Source organism: Aquarana catesbeiana, linkage group LG07 (assembly GCF_042186555.1).
Source record: "Aquarana catesbeiana isolate 2022-GZ linkage group LG07, ASM4218655v1, whole genome shotgun sequence".
NCBI classification, from domain to species: Eukaryota; Metazoa; Chordata; class Amphibia; order Anura; family Ranidae; genus Aquarana; species Aquarana catesbeiana.
In genome coordinates, this window is record NC_133330.1 from 118,857,160 (window position 1) to 118,880,168 (window position 23,009).

The following is a 23,009-nucleotide window of genomic DNA, read 5'->3' on the forward strand; positions in this document are numbered from 1 at the left end:
CTATCTTGCTTCATCTTCTGGTTCTTCTGGTTCTTCTGGTTCTTCCTCCGGCGTTCTCGTCCAGCATCTCCTCCGCGGCGTCTTCTGTCTTCTTCTCCTCGGGCCGCTCCGCACCCATGGCATGGGGGGGAGGCTCCCGCTCTTCTCTTCTTCTCTTCTTCTTTTCTTCTTTTCTTCTCTTCTTCTCTTCTTCTTCATTTTCTTATCCGGGCCGCTCCGCAATCCATGCTGGCATGGAGGGAGGCTCCCGCTGTGTGACGGCGCTCCTCGTCTGACAGTTCTTAAATAAGGGGGGGCGGGGCCACCCGGTGACCCCGCCCCCCTCTGACGCACGGTGACTTGACGGGACTTCCCTGTGACGTCACGGGGAATGCCACAGGGAAGTCCCGTCAAGTCACCGTGCGTCAGAGGGGGGCGGGGTCACCGGGTGGCCCCGCCCCCCGTTATTTAAGAACTGTCAGACGAGGAGCGCCGTCACACAGCGGGAGCCTCCCTCCATGCCAGCATGGATTGCGGAGCGGCCCGGAGAAGAAAATGAAGAAGAAGAGAAGAAAAGAAGAAAAGAAGAAGAGAAGAGCGGGAGCCTCCCCCCATGCCATGGGTGCGGAGCGGCCCGAGGAGAAGAAGACAGAAGACGCCGCGGAGGAGATGCTGGACGAGAACGCCGGTGGAAGAACCAGAAGAACCAGAAGAGCCAGAAGAACCAGAAGATGAAGCAAGATAGAAGAAAGAAGAAGCATTTAAATAAAGGAATTGTCAAAAACTGTCTCTTGTCATTTTTAACATTTTTGACACTTTTTTCGTGAAATGGTAGGGGTACTTATGTACCCCCTTACCATTTCACACAGGGGGGGGCCGGGATCTGGGGGTCACCTTGTTAAAGGGGGCTTCCAGATTCCGATAAGCCCCCCGCCCGCAGACCCCCACAACCACCGGCCAGGGTTGTGGGGATGAGGCCCTTGTCCTCATCAACATGGGGACAAGGTGTTTTGGGGGGCTACCCCAAAGCACCCTCCCAATGTTGAGGGCATGTGGCCTGGTACGGTTCAGGAGGGAGGGGGGGCCGCACTCTTGTCCCCCCCTCTTTTCCTGCGGCCTGCCAGGTTGCGTGCTCGGATAAGGGTCTGGTATGGATTTTTGGGGGGACCCCACGCCGTTTTTTTTTTTTTTTTTGGCGCGGGGTTCCCCTTAAAATCCATACCAGACCTGAAGGGTCTGGTATGGAATTTAGGGGGAACCCCACGTCATTTTTTTTTTTTAATTTTGGCCGGGGTTCCCCTTAATATCCATACCAGACCTGAAGGGCCTGGTATGGAATTTAGGGGGACCCCCACGTCATTTTTTTTTTTTAATTTTGGTTCGGGGTTCCCCTTTGGGGAATTCCCATGCCGTTTTTATCAATGAACTTCTATGTGTATTGTCGGCAATGCAATAGCCGCGGGTAGTTTTAAATGAGTTTTTTCCTTCAAAATGTCATTTTGCTGTCAGACTGTTCTAAACACAGGAAACATGCGCCCCTTTACAGGCACACTATAGACACCCCCCAGGTACGAAATTTAAAGGGATATTACACTTTTATTGATTGACTTTAAGTATTATTAAAATCACTGCTCCTGAAAAAACGGCCGTTTTTAAAACTTTTTTTTGCATTGATCCATGTCCCCTGGGGCAGGACCCAGGTCCCCAAACACTTTTTATGACAATAACTTGCATATTAGCCTTTAAAATTAGCACTTTTGATTTCTCCCATAGACTTTTAAAGGGTGTTCCGCGGCATTCGAATTTGCCGCGAACACCCCAAATTGTTCGCTGTTCGGTGAACTTGCGAACAGCCAATGTTCGAGTCGAACATGAGTTCGACTCGAACTCGAAGCTCATCCCTAGTGTAGAGGACACGGTACACTAACTGTAAATACTGCAGATGCCTGCCTGTGGTATTAATAGGATCAGAACAACAGCAATTGTCTTCAGGTAGCTTTAGGTGCACACTGTGCAGAGGAAACTCTACACTAACTGTAAATACTGCAGCTGCCTGCCTGTGGAATTAATAGGATCAGAACAACAGCAATTGTCTTCAGGTAGCTTTAGGTGCACACTGTGCAAAGGACATAGTAGACTAACTCTAAATACTGCAGCTGCCTGCGTGTGGTATTCATAGGATCAGAACACCAGCAATTTTCTTAAGGTAGCTTTAGGTGCACACTGTGCAGGGGACACGGTACACTAACTGTAAATACTGCAGCTGCCTGCCTGTGGTATTAATAGGATCAGAACACCAGCAATTGTCTTCAGGTAGCTTTAAGTGCACACTGTGCAGAGGACACAGTACACTAACTGTAAATACTGCAGCTGCCTGCCTGTGGTATTAATGGGATGAGAACACCAGCAATTGTCTTCAGGTAACTTTAGGTACACACTGTGCAGAGGACACAGTACACTAACTGTAAATACTGCAGCTGCCTGCCTGTGGTATTAATAAGATCAGAACACCAACAAATGTCTTCAGGTAGCTTTAGGTGCACACTGTGTAGAGGACACAGTACACTAACTGTAAATACTGCAGATGCCTGCCTGTATTAATAGGATCAGAACACCAGCAATTGTCTTCAGGTAGCTCTAAGTGCACACTGTGCAGAGGACACAGTACACTAACTGTAAATACTGAAGCTGCCTGCCTGTGGTATTAATAGGATCAGAACACCAGCAATTGTCTTCAGGTAGCTTTAGGTGCACACCATGCAGAGGACACGGTACACTAACTGTAAATACTGCAGCTGCCTGCCTGTGGTATTAATAGGATCAGAACACTAGAAATTGTCTTCAGGTAGCTTTAGGTGCACACCGTACAGAGGACACACTACACTAATTGTAAATACTGCAGCTGCCTGCCTGTGGTATTAATAGTATCAGAACATCAACAATTGTCTTCAAGAAGCTTTAGGTGCACACTGTGTAGCAGACACAGTACACTAACTGTAAATAATGCAGATGTCTGCCTGTGGTATTAATAGGATCAGAACACCAGCAATTGTCTTCAGGTAGCTTTAGGTGCACACTTTGCAGAGGACACACTACACTAACTGTAAATACTGCAGCTGCCTGCCTATGGTATTAATAGGATCAGATCACCAGCTATTGTCTTCAGGTAGCTTTAGGTAAACACTGTGCAAAGGAAAAAGTACACTAACTGTAAATACTGCAGCTGCCTGCCTGAGGTATTAATAGGATGAGAACACCAGCAATTGTCTTCAGGTAGCTTTAGGTACACACTGTGCAGAGGACACAGTACTCTAACTGTAAATACTGCAGCTGCCTGCCTGAGGTATTAATAGGATGAGAACACCAGCAATTGTCTTCAGGTAGCTTTAGGTACACACTGTGCAGAGGACACAGTACTCTAACTGTAAATACTGAAGCTGCCTGCCTGTGGTATTAATAGGATCAGAACACCAGCAATTGTCTTCAGGTTGCTTTAGGTGCACACCGTGCAGAGGACACAGTACACTAACTATAATACTGCAGCTGCCTGCCTGTGGTATTAATAGGTTCAGAACACCAGCTATTGTCTTCAGGTAGCTTTAGGTGCACACTGTGTAGAGGACACGGTACACTAACTGTAAATACTGCAGATGCCTGGCTGTGGTATTAATAGGATCAGAACAACAGCAATTGTCTTCAGGTAGCTTTAGGTGCACACTGTGCAGAGGACACAGTACACTAACTGTAAATACTGCAGCTGCCTGCCTGTGGTATTAATAGGATCAGAACAACAGCAATTGTCTTCAGGTAGCTTTAGGTGCACACTGTGCAGAGGACACAGTAGACTAACTCTAAATACTGCAGCTGCCTGCGTGTGGTATTCATAGGATCAGAACACCAGCAATTTTCTTAAGGTAGCTTTAGGTGCACACTGTGCAGAGGACACAGTACACTAACTGTAAATACTGAAGCTGCCTGCCTGTGGTATTAATTGGATCAGAACACCAGCAATTGACTTCAGGTAGCTTTAGGTGCACACCGTGCAGAGGACACACTACACTAACTTTAAATACTGCAGCTGCCTGCCTGTGGTATTAATAGGATCAGAAAACCAGCAATTGTCTTCAGTTAGCTTTAGGTGCACACTGTGCAGAGGACACGGTACACTAACTGTAAATACTGCAGCTGCCTGCCTGTGGTATTAATAGGATCTGAACACCAGCAATTGTCTTCAGGTAGCTTTAAGTGCACACTGTGCAGAGGACACAGTACACTAACTGTAAATACTGAAGCTGCCTGCCTGTGGTATTAATAGGATCAGAACACCAGTAATTGTCTTCAGGTAGCTTTAGGTGCACACTGTGCAGAAGACACAATACACTAACTGTAAATACTGCAGCTGCCTGTCTGTGGTATTAATATGATCAGAACACCAGCAATTGTCTTCAGGTAGCTTTAGGTGCACACCGTGCAGAGGACACAATACACTAACTGTAAATACCGCAGCTCCCTTCCTGTGGTATTAATAGGATCAGAACAACAGCAATTGTCTTCAGGTAGCTTTAGGTGCACACTGTGCCAAGGACAAAGTACACTAACTGTAAATTCTGCAGCTGCCTGCCTATGGTATTAATAGGATCAGAAGAACACCATCAATTGTCTTCATGTAGCTTTAGGTGCACACTGTGCAGAGGACTCACTACACCAACTGTAAATACTGCTCCTGTCTGCCTGTGGTATTAATAGGATCAGAACAGCAGCAATTTTCTTCAGGTAGCTTTAGGTGCACACTGTGCAGAGGACACAGTACACTTACTTTAAATACTGCAGCTGCCTGCCTTTGGTATTAATAGGATCAGAACACCAGCAATTGTCTTCATGTAGCTTTAGGTGCACACTGTGCAGAGGACACAGTACACTAACTGTAAATACTGCAGCTGCCTGCGTGAGGTATTTATAGGATCAGAACACCAGCAATTTTCTTAAGGTAGCTTTAGGAGCACACTGTGCAGAGGACACAGTACACTAACTGTAAATACTGAAGCTGCCTGCCTGTGGTATTAATAGGATCAGAACACCAGTAATTGACTTCAGGTAGCTTTAGGTGCACACTGTGCAGAGGACACACTACACTAACTGTAAATACTGCAGCTGCCTGCCTGTGGTATTAATAGGATCAGAAAACCAGCAATTGTCTTCAGTTAGCTTTAGGTGCACACTGTGTAGAGGACACGGTACACTAAATGTAAATACTGCAGATGCCTGCCTGTGGTATTAATAGGATCAGAACAACAGCAATTGTCTTCAGGTAGCTTTAGGTGTACACTGTGCAGAGGACACAGTACAATAACTGTAAATACTGCAGCTGCCTGCGTGTGGTATTCATAGGATCAGAACACCAGCAATTGTCTTCAGGTAGCTTTAGGTGCACACTGTGCAGAGGAAACTCTACACTAACTGTAAATACTGCAGCTGCCTGCCTGTGGAATTAATAGGATCAGAACCACAGCAATTGTCTTCAGGTAGCTTTAGGTGCACACTGTGCAGAGGACACAGTAGACTAACTCTAAATACTGCAGCTGCCTGCGTGTGGTATTCATAGGATCAGAACACCAGCAATTGTCTTAAGGTAGCTTTAGGTGCACACTGTGCAGGGGACACGGTACACTAACTGTAAATACTGCAGCTGCCTGCCTGTGGTATTAACCACTTGAGCCCCGGACCATTATGCTGCCTAAGGACCAGAGGTCTTTTTCCAATTTGGCACTGCGTCGCTTTAACTGCTAATTGCGCGGTCATGCAATGCTGTACCCAAACGAAATTTGCGTCCTTTTCTTCCCACAAATAGAGCTTTCTTTTGATGGTATTTGGTCACCTCTGCAGTTTTTATTTTTTGCGCTATAAACGGAAAAAGACCGAAAATTTTGAAAAAAATGATATTTTCTACTTTTTGTTATAAAAAAAATCCAATAAACTAAATTTTAGTCATACATTTAGGCCAAAATGTATTCGGCCACATGTCTTTGGTAAAAAAAATGTCAATAAGCATATATTTATTGGTTTGCGCAAAAGTTATAGCGTCTACAAACTAGGGTACATTTTCTGTAATTTACACAGCTTTTAGTTTATGACTGCCTATGTCATTTCTTGAGGTGCTAAAATGGCAGGGCAGTACAAAACCCCCCCAAATGACCCCATTTTGGAAAGTAGACACCCCAAGGAAATGGCTGAGAGGCATGTTGAACCCATTGAATATTTATTTTTTTTGTCCCAAGTGATTGAATAATGACAAAAAAAAATATTTACAAAAAGTTGTCACTAAATGATATATTGCTCACACAGGCCATGGGCCTATGTGGAATTGCACCCCAAAATACATTCAGCTGCTTCTTCTGAGTATGGGGATACCACATGTGTGGGACTTTTTGGGAGCTTAGCCGCGTACGGGGCCCCGAAAACCAAGCACCACCTTCAGGATTTCTAAGGGTGTAAATTTTTTATTTCACTCTTCACTGCCTATCACAGTTTCGGAGGCCATGGAATGCCCAGGTGGCACAAAACCCCCCCAAATGACCCCATTTTAGAAAGTAGACACCCCAAGCTATTTGCTGAGAGGCATATTGAGTCCATGGAATATTTTATATTTTGACACAAGTTGCGGGAAAGTGACACTTTTTTTTTTTTTTTTGCACAAAGTTGTCACTAAATGATATATTGCTCACACAGGCCATGGGCATATGTGGAATTGCACCCCAAAATACATTTAGCTGCTTCTCCTGAGTATGGGGATACCACATGTGTGGGACTTTTTGGGAGCCTAGCCGCGTACGGGGCCCCGAAAACCAAGCACCGCCTTCAGGATTTCTAAGGGTGAAAATTTTTGATTTCACTCTTCACTGCCTATCACAGTTTCGGAGGCCATGGAATGCCCAGGTGGCACAAACCCCCCAAATGACCCCATTTTGGAAAGTAGACACCCCAAGCTATTTGCTGAGAGGCATGGTGAGTATTTTGCAGCTCTCATTTGTTTTTGAAAATGAAGAAAGACAAGAAAAAACTTTTTTTTTTTCTTTTTTCAATTTTCAAAACTTTGTGACAAAAAGTGAGGTCTGCAAAATACTCACTATACCTCTCAGCAAATAGCTTTGGGTGTCTACTTTCCAAAATGGGGTCATTTGGGGGGGTTTTGTGCCACCTGGGCTTTCCATGGCCTCCGAAACTGTGATAGGCAGTGAAGAGTGAAATCAAAAATTCACGCCCTTAGAAAGCCTGAAGGCGGTGCTTGGTTTTCGGGGTCCCGTACGCGGCTAGGCTCCCAAAAAGTCTCACACATGTGGTATCCCCGTACTCAGGAGAAGCAGCAGAATGTATTTTGGGGTGTAATTTCACATATTCCCATGGCATGTTTGAGCAATATATCATTTAGTGACAACTTTGTGCAAAAAAAAAAAAAAAAAAATTTGTCTCTTTCCTGCAACTTGTGTCGCAATATAAAATATTCCATGGACTCGACATGCCTCTCAGCAAATAGCCTGGGGTGTCTACTTTCCAAAATGGGGTCATTTGGGGGGGTTTTGAACTGTCCTGGCATTTTATGCACAACATTTAGAAGCTTATGTCACACATCACCAACTCTTCTAACCATTTGAAGACAAAGCCCTTTCTGACACTCATTGTTTACATGAAAAAGTTATTTTTTTTTGCAAAAAAAATTACTTTGAACCCCCAAACATTATATATTTTTTTAAAGCAAATTCCCTACAGATTAAAATGGTGGGTGTTTCATTTTTTTTTTTCACACAGTATTTGCGCAGCGATTTTTCAAACGCATTTTTTGGGGAAAAAACACACTTTTTAAAATTTGAATGCTCTAAAACACACTATATTGCCCAAATGTTTGATGAAATAAAAAAGATGATCTTAGGCCGAGTACATGGATACCAAACATGACATGCTTTAATATTGCGCACAAACGTGCAGTGGCAACAAAATAAATACATTTTTAAAAGCCTTTAAAAGCCTTTACAGGTTACCACTTTAAATTTACAGAGGAGGTCTACTGCAAAAATTACTGCCCTCGATCTGACCTTCGCGGCGATACCTCACATGCATGGTGCAATTGCTGTTTACATTTGTTTACATTTGACGACAGACCGCCGCTTGCGTTCGCCTTAGCGCGAGAGCAGGGGGCGACAGGGGTGCTTTTTTTTTTTTTTTTTTCTTTATTATTTTTTTGCTTTTTTATCTTATTTTTAAACTGCTCCTTTCATTTTTTTTTTTTTTAATCATTTTTATTGTTATCTCGGGGAATGTAAATATCCCCTATGATAGCAATAGGTAGTGACAGGTACTCTTTTTTGAAAAAATTGGGGTCTATTAGACCCTAGATCTCTCCTCTGCCCTCAAAGCATCTGATGACACCAAGATCGGTGTGATAAAATGCTTCCCCAATTTCCCAATGGCGCTATTTACATCCGGCGAAATCTAAGTCAGAAAATGCTCGTAGCTTCCGGTTTCTTAGGCCATAGAGATGTTTGGAGCCACTCTGGTCTCTGATCAGCTCTATGGTCAGCTGGCTGAATCACCGGCTGCATTCTCAGGTTCCCTGTTGAGACAGGAGAGCCAGAGAAAAACACGGAAGATGGTGGGGGGGCATTCCCTCCCACGGCTTGTAAAAGCAGTCTAGAGGCTAATTAGCCACTAGGATTGCTTTTACATGAAAGCCGACCGCTGGCTGAAAAGAATGATACCAAGATGATACCTAAACCTGCAGGCATCATTCTGGTATAACCATTCAAAGTCGTGGCGTACCTGAAGACAAAAAAATTGTTAACAATAAAGCACAGTAAACGGTAAAGTATAAAAAATTGCATACCTGAAAAGCAAACGTGATAAAACATAATAACAATAAAACATTGCAGAATAGAATACAGTAAAAAAGAGCAGAACAAGAGAGAGAGAATAGAGAGAGAACAATAAAACGACAACTATTTTTTTTTATTTTATATATATTTTTTTTTTTACACTTTTTTTGTAACTAACTTTTATAACGGTAACCGGTTCCAGGTTCGGGTCTCTCAAAATGCGATGGCATCTTGGGAGACCCTGTGAAAGTGTGCCTAGTCTGTGCAATGCTGTACCCTACGCTAATACTCAACTAATGAATGGTAGCGTTCAAAACATTCACCAATGCAAAGACCAGGATTGTCAGGACAGGAGGGACAATAATAGAGGGTGTCACGCCTATATTCGCGCTTGCTGCAGACACGACATCTTTTTTGGGGGTTCGTTGGGTAGGGGTACTCGGGAGGACATAAAGAAAATGCCTCTCATGCAGCCGACTGCATTTGGTTGGGGATGTGAATGGGGGAAGTACGGGCGCTGCAGAAGCGGTGGGTTCCCAATTAGGATTGGCGAATGCAGCAGGAAGGGCACTATGGGCACGACGGGCCTGTGTTTGTCTTCTTGGGGGCAGCGGGACACTACTTGTGCTTGCCACCTCACCAGCTTGAACTGCACTTATGGGACTCGCCACGTCACCAAGTGTTACTGCAGTGCTGGTTTGACTACGACCGGGGTGTACTAGGCCGCCGGCGCTTGCCAGTTCAATAAAAAGCTACCAAAAAAACTGTTAGCGATCGCAGGGATCAGGCCTGACTCTGCGAATGCTGCAGTTATGCGTTAAGTGTTTTGTAAGTGACAGTGATCGATCGATACTGCACTTGGGTGGGCTGGGCCGGGCGGAGGGGCAAAATGCAGGTGCTAGCAGGTATCTGGGCTGATCCCGCTAACACTGCGTTTTTGGGAACCCTAAACTGCTGGGGACGCCAGTATAGATCTGATCGGATCAGATATTGATCCGTTCAGATACTATACCACTAAGGGAGGTGTACGGTGCGTGCGTGGGTGTTAGCGGTACTGGCGCTAATCTGACGCTGCTTGGGGCTGGTGCTTGCCAGTTCACCAAAATACTACCAAAAAAACTGTTAGCGATCGCAGGGATCAGGCCTGACTCTGCGAACGCTGCAGTTATGCATTTAGTGTTTTGTAAGTGTCAGTGATCGATCAATACTGCACTTGGGTGGGCTGGGCTGGGCCGGGCGGAGGGGCAAAACGCAGGTGCTAGCAGGTATCTGGGCTGATCCCGCTAACACTGCGTTTTTGGGAACCCTAAACTGCTGGGGACGCTAGTATAGATCTGATCGGATCAGATATTGATCCCATCAGATACTATACCACTAAGGGAGGTGTACAGTGCGTGCGTGGGTGTTAGCGCTACTGGCGCTAACCTGACGCTGCCTGGGGCTGGTGCTTGCCAGTTCACCAAAATGCTACCAAAAAAACTGTTAGCGATCGCAGGGATCAGGCCTGACTCTGCGAATGCTGCAGTTATGCGTTTAGTGTTTTGTAAGTGACAGTGATCGATCGATACTGCACTTGGGCCGGGCCGGGCGGAGGGGCAAAACGCAGGTGCTAGCAGGTATCTGGGCTGATCCCGCTAACACTGTGTTTTTGGGAACCCTAAACTGCTGGGGACGCTAGTATAGATCTGATCGGATCAGATATTGATCCGATCAGATACTATACTACTAAGGGAGGCGTATGCTGTGTGCATGGGTGTTAGCGGTACTGGCGCTAATCTGACGCTGCCTGGGGCGACGCATATCACCGCCGGGCGATCAGGGGGCTAAACCTTTATTCGGTAATAAACGGCGGGTGCCCTGACACTATAAAAAATAAACAAACTAACCAGCGTCACCCGTAACAGTTATACGGTGATCAGTGGTGAAAGGGTTAACTAGGGGGCCATCAAGGGGTTAAAACATTTATTCGGTAGTATATGGGGGTCCCTTTCGCTATAAAACGCTGACGGTGAACCTAAATATTTAGGTCCCTAACTAGCGTCACCAGCGACACTAATACAGCGATCAGAAAAATGATCGCTTAGCGACACTGGTGACAGGGGGTGATCAAGGGGTTAAAACTTTATTAGGGGGGGTTAGGGGGGTATCCTAGACCTACAGTGGGTAATACTAACTGTCCCAACACTGTAACTGTCACAAACTGACACCAATGCAGTAATCAGAAAAAAAAAAAACTGCTGGTGTCAGTTTGTGACGGGGGGGTGATTGGGGGGGGATCGGGGGGCGATCGGGGTGTTTTGTGTGCCTGGCATGTTCTACTGTGTGTGTGTAGTGTTGTGCACTCACATTCCTGTCTTCTCTCCTCGGGCCGGAACGAAAATTACCGAGCCGAGGAGAGATGACATCATTTCCTTTGCTGCTGTTTAGCATACAGCAGCAAAGGAATGATGTGATTGGCCGGCGGCGATCGCGGGGGGGGGCCACGAACGGATGGCCTCCCCCTCATCTCCGATCGCCGAGGGACAAAAGACGACCGCCTCGGGCACCGGGGGGGGTCCGATCGGACCCCCCACCCGCGGAAGGCAAATCACGTATATGTACGTGATTTTGCCTGTCCATGCCACCTTGCCGACGTAAATCGGCGTGAGGCGGTCGTCAAGTGGTTAATAGGATCAGAACACTAGAAATTGTCTTCAGGTAGCTTTAGGTGCACACCATACAGAGGACACACTACACTAACTGTAAATACTGCAGCTGCCTGCCTGTGGTATTAATAGTATCAGAACATCAACAATTGTCTTCAAGAAGCTTTAGGTGCACACTGTGTAGCGGACACAGTACACTAACTGTAAATACTGCAGATGTCTGCCTGTGGTATTAATAGGATCAGAACACCAGCAATTGTCTTCAGGTAGCTTTAGGTGCACACTTTGCAGAGGACACACTACACTAACTGTAAATACTGCAGCTGCCTGCCTATGGTATTAATAGGATCAGATCACCAGCTATTGTCTTCAGGTAGCTTTAGGTACACACTGTGCAGAGGACACAGTACACTAACTGTAAATACTGAAGCTGCCTGCCTGTGGTATTAATAGGATCAGAACACCAGCAATTGTCTTCAGGTAGCTTTAGGTGCACACCGTGCAGCGGACACAGTACACTAACTATAATACTGCAGCTGCCTGCCTGTGGTATTAATAGGATCAGAACACCAGCTATTGACTTCAGGTAGCTTTAGGTACACACTGTGTAGAGGACACAGTACACTAACTGTAAATACTGCAGCTGCCTGCCTGTGGTATTAATAGGATCAGAACAACAGCAATTGTCTTCAGGTAGCTTTAGGTGCACACTGTGCAGAGGACACAGTACACTAACTGTAAATACTGCAGCTGCCTGCATGTGTTATTAATAGAATCAGAACACCAACAATTGTCTTCAGGTTGCTTTAAGTGCACACTGTGCAGAGGACACAGTACACTAACTGTAAATACTGAAGCTGCCTGCCTGTGGTATTAATAGGATCAGAACACCAGCAATTGTCTTCAGGTAGCTTTAGGTGCACACCGTGCAGAGGACACAATACACTAACTATAAATACCACAGCTGCTTGCCTGAGGTATTATTAGGATCAGAACAACAGCAATTGTCTTCAGGTAGCTTTAGGTGCACACTGTGCCAAAGAAACAGTACACTAACTGTAAATACTGCAGCTGCCTGCCTATGGTATTAATAGGATCAGAAGAACACCAGCAATTGTCTTCATGTAGCTTTAGGTGCACACTGTGCAGAGGATACACTACACTAACTGTAAATACTGCACCTGTCTGCCTGTGGTATTAATAGGATCAGAACAGCAGCAATTTTCTTCAGGTAGCTTTAGGTGCACACTGTGCAGAGGACACAGTACACTAACTTTAAATACTGCAGCTGCCTGCCTTTGGTATTAATAGGATCAGAACACAAGCAATTGTCTTCAGGTAGCTTTAGGTGCACACTGTGTAGAGGACACAGTACACTAACTGTAAATACTGCAGCTGCCTGCGTGTGGTATTCATAGGATCAGAACACCAGCAATTGTCTTCAGGTAGCTTTAGGTGCACACTGTGCAGAGGACACAGTACACTAACTGTAAATACTGCAGCTGCCTGCCTGTGGTATTAATAGGATCAGAACAACAGCAATTGTCTTCAGGTAGCTTTAGGTGCACACTGTGCAGAGGACACAGTACACTAACTGTAAATACTGCAGCTGCCTGCATGTGTTATTAATAGGATCAGAACAACAGCAATTGTCTTCAGGTAGCTTTAGGTGCACACTGTGCAGAGGACACAGTACTCTAACTGTAAATACTGCAGCTGCCTGCCTTGGTATTAATAGGATCAGAACACCAGCAATTGCCTTCAGGTAGCTTTAGGTGCACACTGTGCAGAGGACACAGTACACTAACTGTAAATGCTGCAGCTGCCTGCCTGTGGTATTAATAGGTTCAGAACACCAGCTATTGTCTTCAGGTAGCTTTAGGTACACACTGTGCAGAGGACACAGTACACTAACTGTAAATACTGAAGCTGCCTGCCTATGGTATTAATAGGATCAGAACACCAGCAATTGTCTTCAGGTAGCTTTAGGTGCACACTGTGCAGAGGACACAGTACACTAACTGTAAATACTGCAGCTGCCTTTCTGTGGTATTAAAAGGATCAGAACAACGGCAATTGTCTTCAGGTAGCTTTGGGCGCACACTGTGCAGAGGACATGGTACACTAACTGTAAATACTGCAGCTGCCTGTCTGTGGTATTAATACGATCAGAACACCAGCAATTGTCTTCAGGTAGCTTTAGGTGCACACCGTGCAGAGGACACAATACACTAACTGTAAATACCGCAGCTGCCTGCCTATGGTATTAATAGGATCAGAAGAAAACCAGCAATTGTCTTCATGTAGCTTTAGGTGCACACTGTGCAGAGGACACAGTACACTAACTGTAAATACTGCAGCTGCCTGCGTGTGGTATTCATAGGATCAGAACACCAGCAATTGTCTTAAGGTAGCTTTAGGTGCACACTGTGCAGAGGACACAGTACACTAACTGTAAATACTAAAGCTGCCTGCCTGTGGTATTAATAGGATCAGAACACCAGCAATTGTCTTCAGGTCGCATTAGGTGCACACTGTGCAGAGGACACACTACACTAACTGTAAATACTGCAGCTGCCTGCCTGTGGTATTAATGGGATGAGAACACCAGCAAATGTCTTCAGGTATCTTTAGGTGCACACTGTGTACAGGACACAGTACACTATCTGTAAATATTGCAGATGCCTGCCTGTGGTATTAATAAGATCAGAAAAACAGCAATTGTCTTCATTTAGCTTTAGGTGTACACTGTGCACAGGACACAGTACAATAACTGTAAATACTGCAGCTGCCTGCCTGTGGTATTAATAGGATCAGAACAACAGCAATTGTCTTCAGGTAGCTTTAGGTGCACACTGTGCAGAGGACACAGTAGACTAACTGTAAATACTGCAGCTGCCTGCGTGTGGTATTCATAGGATCAGAACACCAGCAATTGTCTTAAGGTAGCTTTAGGTGCACACTATGCAGGGGACACAGTACACTAACTGTAAATACTGCAGCTGCCTGCCTGTGGTATTAATAGGATCAGAACAACAGCAATTGTCTTCAGGTAGCATTAGGTGCACACTGTGCAGAGGACACAGTAGACTAACTGTAAATACTGCAGCTGCCTGCCTGTGGTATTAATAGGATCAGAAAACCAGCAATTGTCTTCAGTTAGCTTTAGGTGCACACTGTGTAGAGGACACGGTACACTAACTGTAAATACTGCAGATGCCTGCGTGTGGTATTAATAGGATCAGTACACCAGCAATTGTCTTCAGCTAGCTTTAGGTGCACACTGTGCAGAGGACACAGTACACTAACTGTAAATACTGCAGCTGCCTGCATGTGTTATTAATAGAATCAGAACACCAACAATTTTCTTCAGGTAGTTTTAAGTGCACACTGTGCAGAGGACACAGTACACTAACTGTAAATACTGAAGCTGCCTGCCTGTGGTATTAATAGGATCAGAACACCAGCAATTGTCTTCAGGTAGCTTTAGGTGCACACCGTGCAGAGGACACAATACACTAACTGTAAATACGGCAGATGCTTGCCTGTGGTATTAATAGGATCAGAACAACAGCAATTGTCTTCAGGTAGCTTTAGGTGCACACTGTGCCAAAGAAACAGTACACTAACTGTAAATACTGCAGCTGCCTGCCTGTGGTATTAATAGGATCAGAAGAACACCAGCAATTGTCTTCATGTAGTTTAGGTGCACACTGTGCAGAGGATACACTACACTAACTGTAAATACTGCACCTGTCTGCCTGTGGTATTAATAGGATCAGAACAGCAGCAATTTTCTTCAGGTAGCTTTAGGTGCACACTGTGCAGAGGACACATTACACTAACTTTAAATACTGCAGCTGCCTGCCTTTGGTATTAATAGGATCAGAACACCAGCAATTGTCTTGATGTAGCTTTAGGTGCACACTGTGCAGAGGACACAGTACACTAACTGTAAATACTGCAGCTGCCTGCGTGTGGTATTCATAGGATCAGAACACCAGCAATTGTCTTAAGGTAGCTTTAGGTGCACACTGTGCAGAGGACATAGTACACTAACTGTAAATACTGAAGCTGCCTGCCTGTGGTATTAATAGGATCAGAACACCAGCAATTGTCTTCAGGTCGCATTATATGCACACTGTGCAGAGGACACACTACACTAACTGTAAATACTGCAGCTGCCTGCCTGTGGTATTAATGGGATGAGAACACCAGCAATTGTCTTCAGGTATCTTTAGGTGCACACTGTGTACAGGACACAGTACACTATCTGTAAATATTGCAGATGCCTGCCTGTGGTATTAATAGGATCAGAAAACCAGCAATTGTCTTCAGGTAGCTTTAGGTGCACACTGTGCAGAGGACACACTACACTAACTGTAAATACTGCAGCTGCCTGCCTGTGGTATTAATAAGATCAGAAAACCAGCAATTGTCTTCAGGTAGCTTTAGGTGCACACTGTGCAGAGGACACACTACACTAACTGTAAATACTGCAGCTGCCTGCCTGTGGTATTAATAAGATCAGAAAACCAGCAATTGTCTTCATTTAGCTTTAGGTGTACACTGTGCACAGGACACAGTACACTAACTGTAAATACTGCAGCTGCCTGCATGTGTTATTAATAGAATCAGAACACCAACAATTTTCTTCAGGTAGTTTTAAGTGCACACTGTGCAGAGGACACAGAACACTAACTGTGAATACTGAAGCTGCCTGCCTGTGGTATTAATAGGATCAGAACACCAGCAATTGTCTTCAGGTAGCTTTAGGTGCACACCGTGCAGAGGACACAATACACTAACTGTAAATACCGCAGATGCTTGCCTGTGGTATTAATAGGATCAGAACAACAGCAATTGTCTTCAGGTAGCTTTAGGTGCACACTGTGCCAAAGAAACAGTACACTAACTGTAAATACTGCAGCTGCCTGCCTGTGGTATTAATAGGATCAGAAGAACACCAGCAATTGTCTTCATGTAGTTTAGGTGCACACTGTGCAGAGGATACACTACACTAACTGTAAATACTGCACCTGTCTGCCTGTGGTATTAATAGGATCAGAACAGCAGCAATTTTCTTCAGGTAGCTTTAGGTGCACACTGTGCAGAGGACACATTACACTAACTTTAAATACTGCAGCTGCCTGCCTTTGGTATTAATAGGATCAGAACACCAGCAATTGTCTTGATGTAGCTTTAGGTGCACACTGTGCAGAGGACACAGTACACTAACTGTAAATACTGCAGCTGCCTGCGTGTGGTATTCATAGGATCAGAACACCAGCAATTGTCTTAAGGTAGCTTTAGGTGCACACTGTGCAGAGGACATAGTACACTAACTGTAAATACTGAAGCTGCCTGCCTGTGGTATTAATAGGATCAGAACACCAGCAATTGTCTTCAGGTCGCATTAGGTGCACACTGTGCAGAGGACACACTACACTAACTGTAAATACTGCAGCTGCCTGCCTGTGGTATTAATGGGATGAGAACACCAGCAATTGTCTTCAGGTATCTTTAGGTGCACACTGTGTACAGGACACAGTACACTATCTGTAAATATTGCAGATGCCTGCCTGTGGTATTAATAGGATCAGAAAACCAGCAATTGTCTTCAGGTAGCTTTAGGTGCACACTGTGCAGAGGACACACTACACTAACTGTAAATACTGCAGCTGCCTGCCTGTGGTATTAATAAGATCAGAAAACCAGCAATTGTCTTCAGGTAGCTTTAGGTGCACACTGTGCAGAGGACACACTACACTAACTGTAAATACTGCAGCTGCCTGCCTGTGGTATTAATAAGATCAGAAAACCAGCAATTGTCTTCATTTAGCTTTAGGTGTACACTGTGCACAGGACACAGTACAATAACTGTAAATACTGCAGCTGCCTGCGTGTGGTATTCATAGGATCAGAACAGCAGCAATTGTCTTAAGGTAGCTTTAGGTGCACACTGTGCAGGGGACACGGTACACTAATTGTAAATACTGCAGCTGCCTGCCTGTGGTATTAATAGGATCAGAACACCAGCAATTGTCTTCAGGTAGCTTTAAGTGCACACTGTGCAGAGGACACACTACACTAACTGTAAATACTGCAGCTGCCTGCCTGTGGTATTGATAGGATCAGAACACTAGCAATTGTCTTCAGGTAGCTTTAGGTTCACAGCATGCAGAGGACACACTACACTTACTGTAAATACTGCAGCTGCCTGCCTGTGGTATTAATAGTATCAGAACACCAACAATTGTCTTCAAGTAGCTTTAGGTGCACACTGTGTAGAGGACACAGTGCACTATCTGTAAATACTGCAGATGCCTGCCTGTGGTATTAATAGGATCAGAACACCAGCTATTGTCTTCAGGTAGCTTTAGGTGCACACTGTGTAGAGGACATGGTACACTAACTGTAAATACTGCAGATGCCTGCCTGTGGTATTAATAGGATGAGAACACCAGCAATTGTGTTCAGGTAGCGTTAGGTACACGCTGTGCAGAGGACACAGTACACTAACTGAAAATACTGCAGCTGCCTGCCTGTGGTATTAATAGGATGAGAACACCAGCAATTGTGTTCAGGTAGCGTTAGGTACACACTGTGCAGAGGACACAGTACACTGCAGTAAATACTGCAGATGCCTGCCTGTGGTATTAATAGGATGAGAACACCAGCAATTGCCTTCAGGTTGCTTTAGGTGCACACTGTGCAGAGGACACAGTACACTAACTGTAAATACTGCAGCTGCCTGTCTGTGGTATTAATAGGATCAGAACAACAGCAATTGTCTTCAGGTAGCTTTGGGCGCACACTGTGCAGAGGACATGGTACACTAACTGTAAATACTGCAGCTGCCTGCCTGTGGTATTAATAGGATCTGAACACCAGCAATTGTCTTTAGGTAGCTTTAAGTGCACACTGTGCAGAGGACACAGTACACTAACTGTAAATACTGAAGCTGCCTGCCTGTGGTATTAATAGGATCAGAACACCAGCAATTGTCTTCAGGTAGCTTTAGGTGCACACCGTGCAGAGGACACAATACACTAACTTTAAATACCGCAGCTCCCTGCCTATGGTATTAATAGGATCAGAACAGCAGCAATTGTCTTCAGGTAGCTTTAGGTGCACACTGTGCCAAAGACAAAGTACACTAACTGTAAATTCTGCAGCTGCCTGCCTATGGTATTAATAGGATCAGAAGAACACCAGCAATTGTCTTCAGGTAGCTTTAGGTAAACACTGTGCAAAGGACACAGTACACTAACTGTAAATACTGCTGCTGACTGCCTGTGGTATTAATAGGATGAGAACACCAGCAATTGTCTTCAGGTAGCTTTAGGTACACACTGTGCAGAGGACACAGTACACTAAGTGTAAATACTGAAGCTGCCTGCCTGTGGTATTAATAGGATCAGAACACCAGCAATTGTCTTCAGGTAGCTTTAGGTGCACACTGTGTAGAGGACACGGTACACTAACTGTAAATACTGAAGCTGCCTGCGTGTGGTATTCATAGGATCAGAACACCAGCAATTGTCTTCAGGTAGCTTTAGGTGCACACTGTGCAGAGGACACAGTACACTAACTGTAAATACTGCAGCTGCCTGCCTGTGGTATTAATAGGATCAGAACAACAGCAATTGTCTTCAGGTAGCTTTAGGTGCACACTGTGCAGAGGACACAGTAGAATAACTCTAAAAACTGCAGCTGCCTGCGTGTGGTATTCATAGGATCAGAACACCAGCAATTGTCTTAAGGTAGCTTTAGGTGCACACTGTGCAGGGGACACGGTACACTAACTGTAAATACTGCAGCTGCCTGCCTGTGGTATTAATAGGGTCAGAACACCAGCAATTGTCTTCAGGTAGCTTTAAGTGCACACTGTGCAGAGGACACAGTACACTAACTGTAAATACTGCAGAAGCCTGCCTGTGGTATTAATAGGATGAGAACACCAGCAATTGTCTTCAGGTAGCCTTAGGTACACACTGTGCAGAGGACACAGTACACTAACTGTAAATACTGAAGCTGCTTGCCTGTGGTATTAATAGGATCAGAACACCAGCAATTGTCTTCAGGTAGTTTTAGGTGCACACCGTGCAGAGGACACACTACACTAATTGTAAATACTGCAGCTGCCTGCCTGTGGTATTAATAGGATCAGAACACCAGCAATTGTCTTCAGGTAGCTTTAGGTGCACACTGTGCAGAGGACACAGTACACTAACTGTAAATACTGCAGCTGCCTGCCTGTGATATTAATAGGATCAGAACAACAGCAATTCTCTTCAGGTAGCTTTAGGTGCACACTGTGCAGAGGACACAGTACACTAACTGTAAATTCTGCAGCTGCTTGCCTGTGGTATTAATAGGATCAGAACACCAGCAATTGTCTTAAGGTAGCTTGCACACTTTGCAGAGGAATCGGTACACTAACTGTAAATACTGCAGCTGCCTGCCTGTGGTATTAATAGGTTTAGAACACTAGAAATTGTCTTCAGGTAGCTTTAAGTGCACACTGTGCAGAGGACACAGTATACTAACTGTAAATACTGCAGCTGCCTGCCTGTGGTATTAATGGGATGAGAACACCAGCAATTGTCTTCAGGTAGCTTTAGGTACACACTGTGCAGAGGACACAGTACACTAACTATAAATACTGCAGCTGCCTGCCTGTGGTATTAATAAGATCAGAACACCAACAATTGTCTTCAGGTAGCTTTAGGTGCACACTGTGTAGAGGACACACTACACTAATTGTAAATACTGCAGCTGCCTGCCTGTGGTATTAATAGGATCAGAACACCAGCAATTGTCTTCAGGTAGCTTTAGGTGCACACTGTGCAGAGGACACAGTACACCAACTGTAAATACTGCAGCTGCCTGCCTGTGGTATTAATAAGATCAGAACAACAGCAATTGTCTTCAGGTAGCTTTAGGTGCACACTGTGCAGAGGACACAGTACACTAACTGTAAATTTTGCAGCTGCTTGCCTGTGGTATTAATAGGATCAGAACACCAGCAATTCTCTTAAGGTAGCTTTAGGTGCACACTTTGCAGAGGAAACGGTACACTAACTGTAAATACTGCAGCTGCCTGCGTGTGGTATTAATAGGATCAGAACACCAGCAATTGTCTTCACATAGCTTTAAGTGCACACTGTACAGAGGACACAGTACACTAACTGTAAATACTGAAGCTGCCTGCCTGTGGTATTAATAGGATCAGAACACCAGCAATTGTCTTCAGGTAGCTTTAGGTGCACACCGTGCAGAGGACACGGTACACTAACTGTAAATACTGCAGCTGCCTGCCTGTGATATTAATAGGATCAGAACACTAGAAATTGTCTTCAGGTAGCTTTAGGTGCACACTGTTCAGAGGACACAGTACACTAACTGTAAATACTGAAGCTGCCTGCCTGTGGTATTAATAGGATCAGAACAACAGCAATTGTCTTCAGGTAGCTTTAGGTGCACACTGTGCAGAGGACACAGTACACTAACTGTAAATACTGCAGCTGCCTGCCTTGGTATTAATAGGATCAGAACACCAGCAATTGCCTTCAGGTATCTTTTTGGTGCACACTGTGCAGAGGACACAGTACACTAACTGTAAATACTGCAGATGCCTGCCTGTGGTATTAATAGGATCTGAACACCAGCAATTGTCTTCAGGTAGCTTTAAGTGCTCACTGTGCAGAGGACACAGTACACTTACTGTAAATACTGCAGCTGCCTGCCCGTGGTATTAATGGAATGAGAACACCAGCAATTGTCTTCAGGTAGCTTTAGGTACACACTGTGCAGAGGACACAGTACACTAACTGTAAATACTGAAGCTGCCTGCCTGTGGTATTAATAGGATCAGAACACCAGCAATTGTCTTCAGGTAGCTTTAGGTGCACACTGTGCAGAGGACACAATACACTAACTGTAAATACTGCAGCTGCCTACCTGTGGTATTAATAAGATCAGAACACCAGCAATTGTCTTCAGGTAGCTTTAGGTGCACACTGTGCAGAGGACACACTACACTAATTGTAAATACTGCAGCTGCCTGCCTGTTGTATTAATAGGATCAGAACACCAGCAATTGTCTTCAGGTAGCTTTAGGTGCACACTGTGCAGAGGACACAGTACACTAACTGTAAATATCACAGCTTCCTGCCTGTGGTATTAATAGGATCAGAGCACCAGCAATTGTCTTCTGATAGCTTTAGGTGTACACTGTGCAGAGGACACAGTACACTAACTGTAAACACTGCAGATGCCTGCCTGTGGTACTAATAGGATCAGAAGAACACCAGCAATTGTCTTCAGGTAGCTTTAGGTGCACATTGTGCAGAGGACATAGTACACTAACTAAATACTGCAGCTGCCTGCCTGTGGTATTAATAGGATCAAAACAACAGCAATTGTCTTCAGGTAGCTTTAGGTGTACACTGTGCAGAGGACACAGTATACTAACTGTAAATACTGCAGCTGCCTGCCTGTGGTATTAATAGGATCAGAACACCAGCAATTGTCTTCAAGTAGCTTTAAGTGCACACTGTGCAGAGGACACAGTACACTAACTGTAAATACTGCAGCTGCCTGCCTGTGGTATTAATAGGATCAAAACAACAGCAATTGTCTTCAAGTAGCTTTAAGTGCACACTGTGCAGAGGACACAGTATACTAACTGTAAATACTGAGGCTGCCTGCCTGTGGTACTAATAGGATCAGATGAACACCAGCAATTGTCTTCAGGTAGCTTTAGGTGCACATTGTGCAGAGGACACGGTACACTAACTGTAAATACTGCAGCTGCCTGCCTGTGGTATTAATAGGATCAGAACACCAGCCATTGTCTTCAGGTAGCTTTAGGTGCACACTGTGCAGAGGACATAGTACACTAACTGTAAATACTGCAGCTGTCTGCCTGTGGTATTAATAGGATCAGAACACCAGCAATTGTCTTCAGGTAGCTTTAGGTGCACACTGTGCAGAGGACACGGTACACTAACTGTAAATACTGCAGCTGCCTGCCTATGGTATTAATAGGATCAGAACACCAGCAATTGTCTTCAAGTAGCTTTAAGTGCACACTGTGCAGAGGACACAGTACACTAACTGTAAATTCTGCAGCTGCCTGCCTGTGGTATTAATAGGATCAGAACACCAGCAATTGTCTTCAGGTAGCTTTAAGTGCACACTGTGCAGAGGACACAGTACACTAACTGTAAATACTGCAGCTGCCTGCCTGTGGTATTAATAGGATCAAAACAACAGCAATTGTCTTCAGGTAGCTTTAGGTGCACACTGTGCAGAGGACACAATACACTAACTGTAAATACTGCAGCTGCCTGCCTGTAGTAATAATATTATCAGAACACCAACAATTGTCTTCAGGTAGCTTTAGGTGCACACTGTGCAGAGGACATAGTACACTAACTGTAAATACTGCAGCTGCCTGCCTGTGGTATTAATAGGATCAGAACACCAGCAATTGTCTTCAGGTAACTTTAGG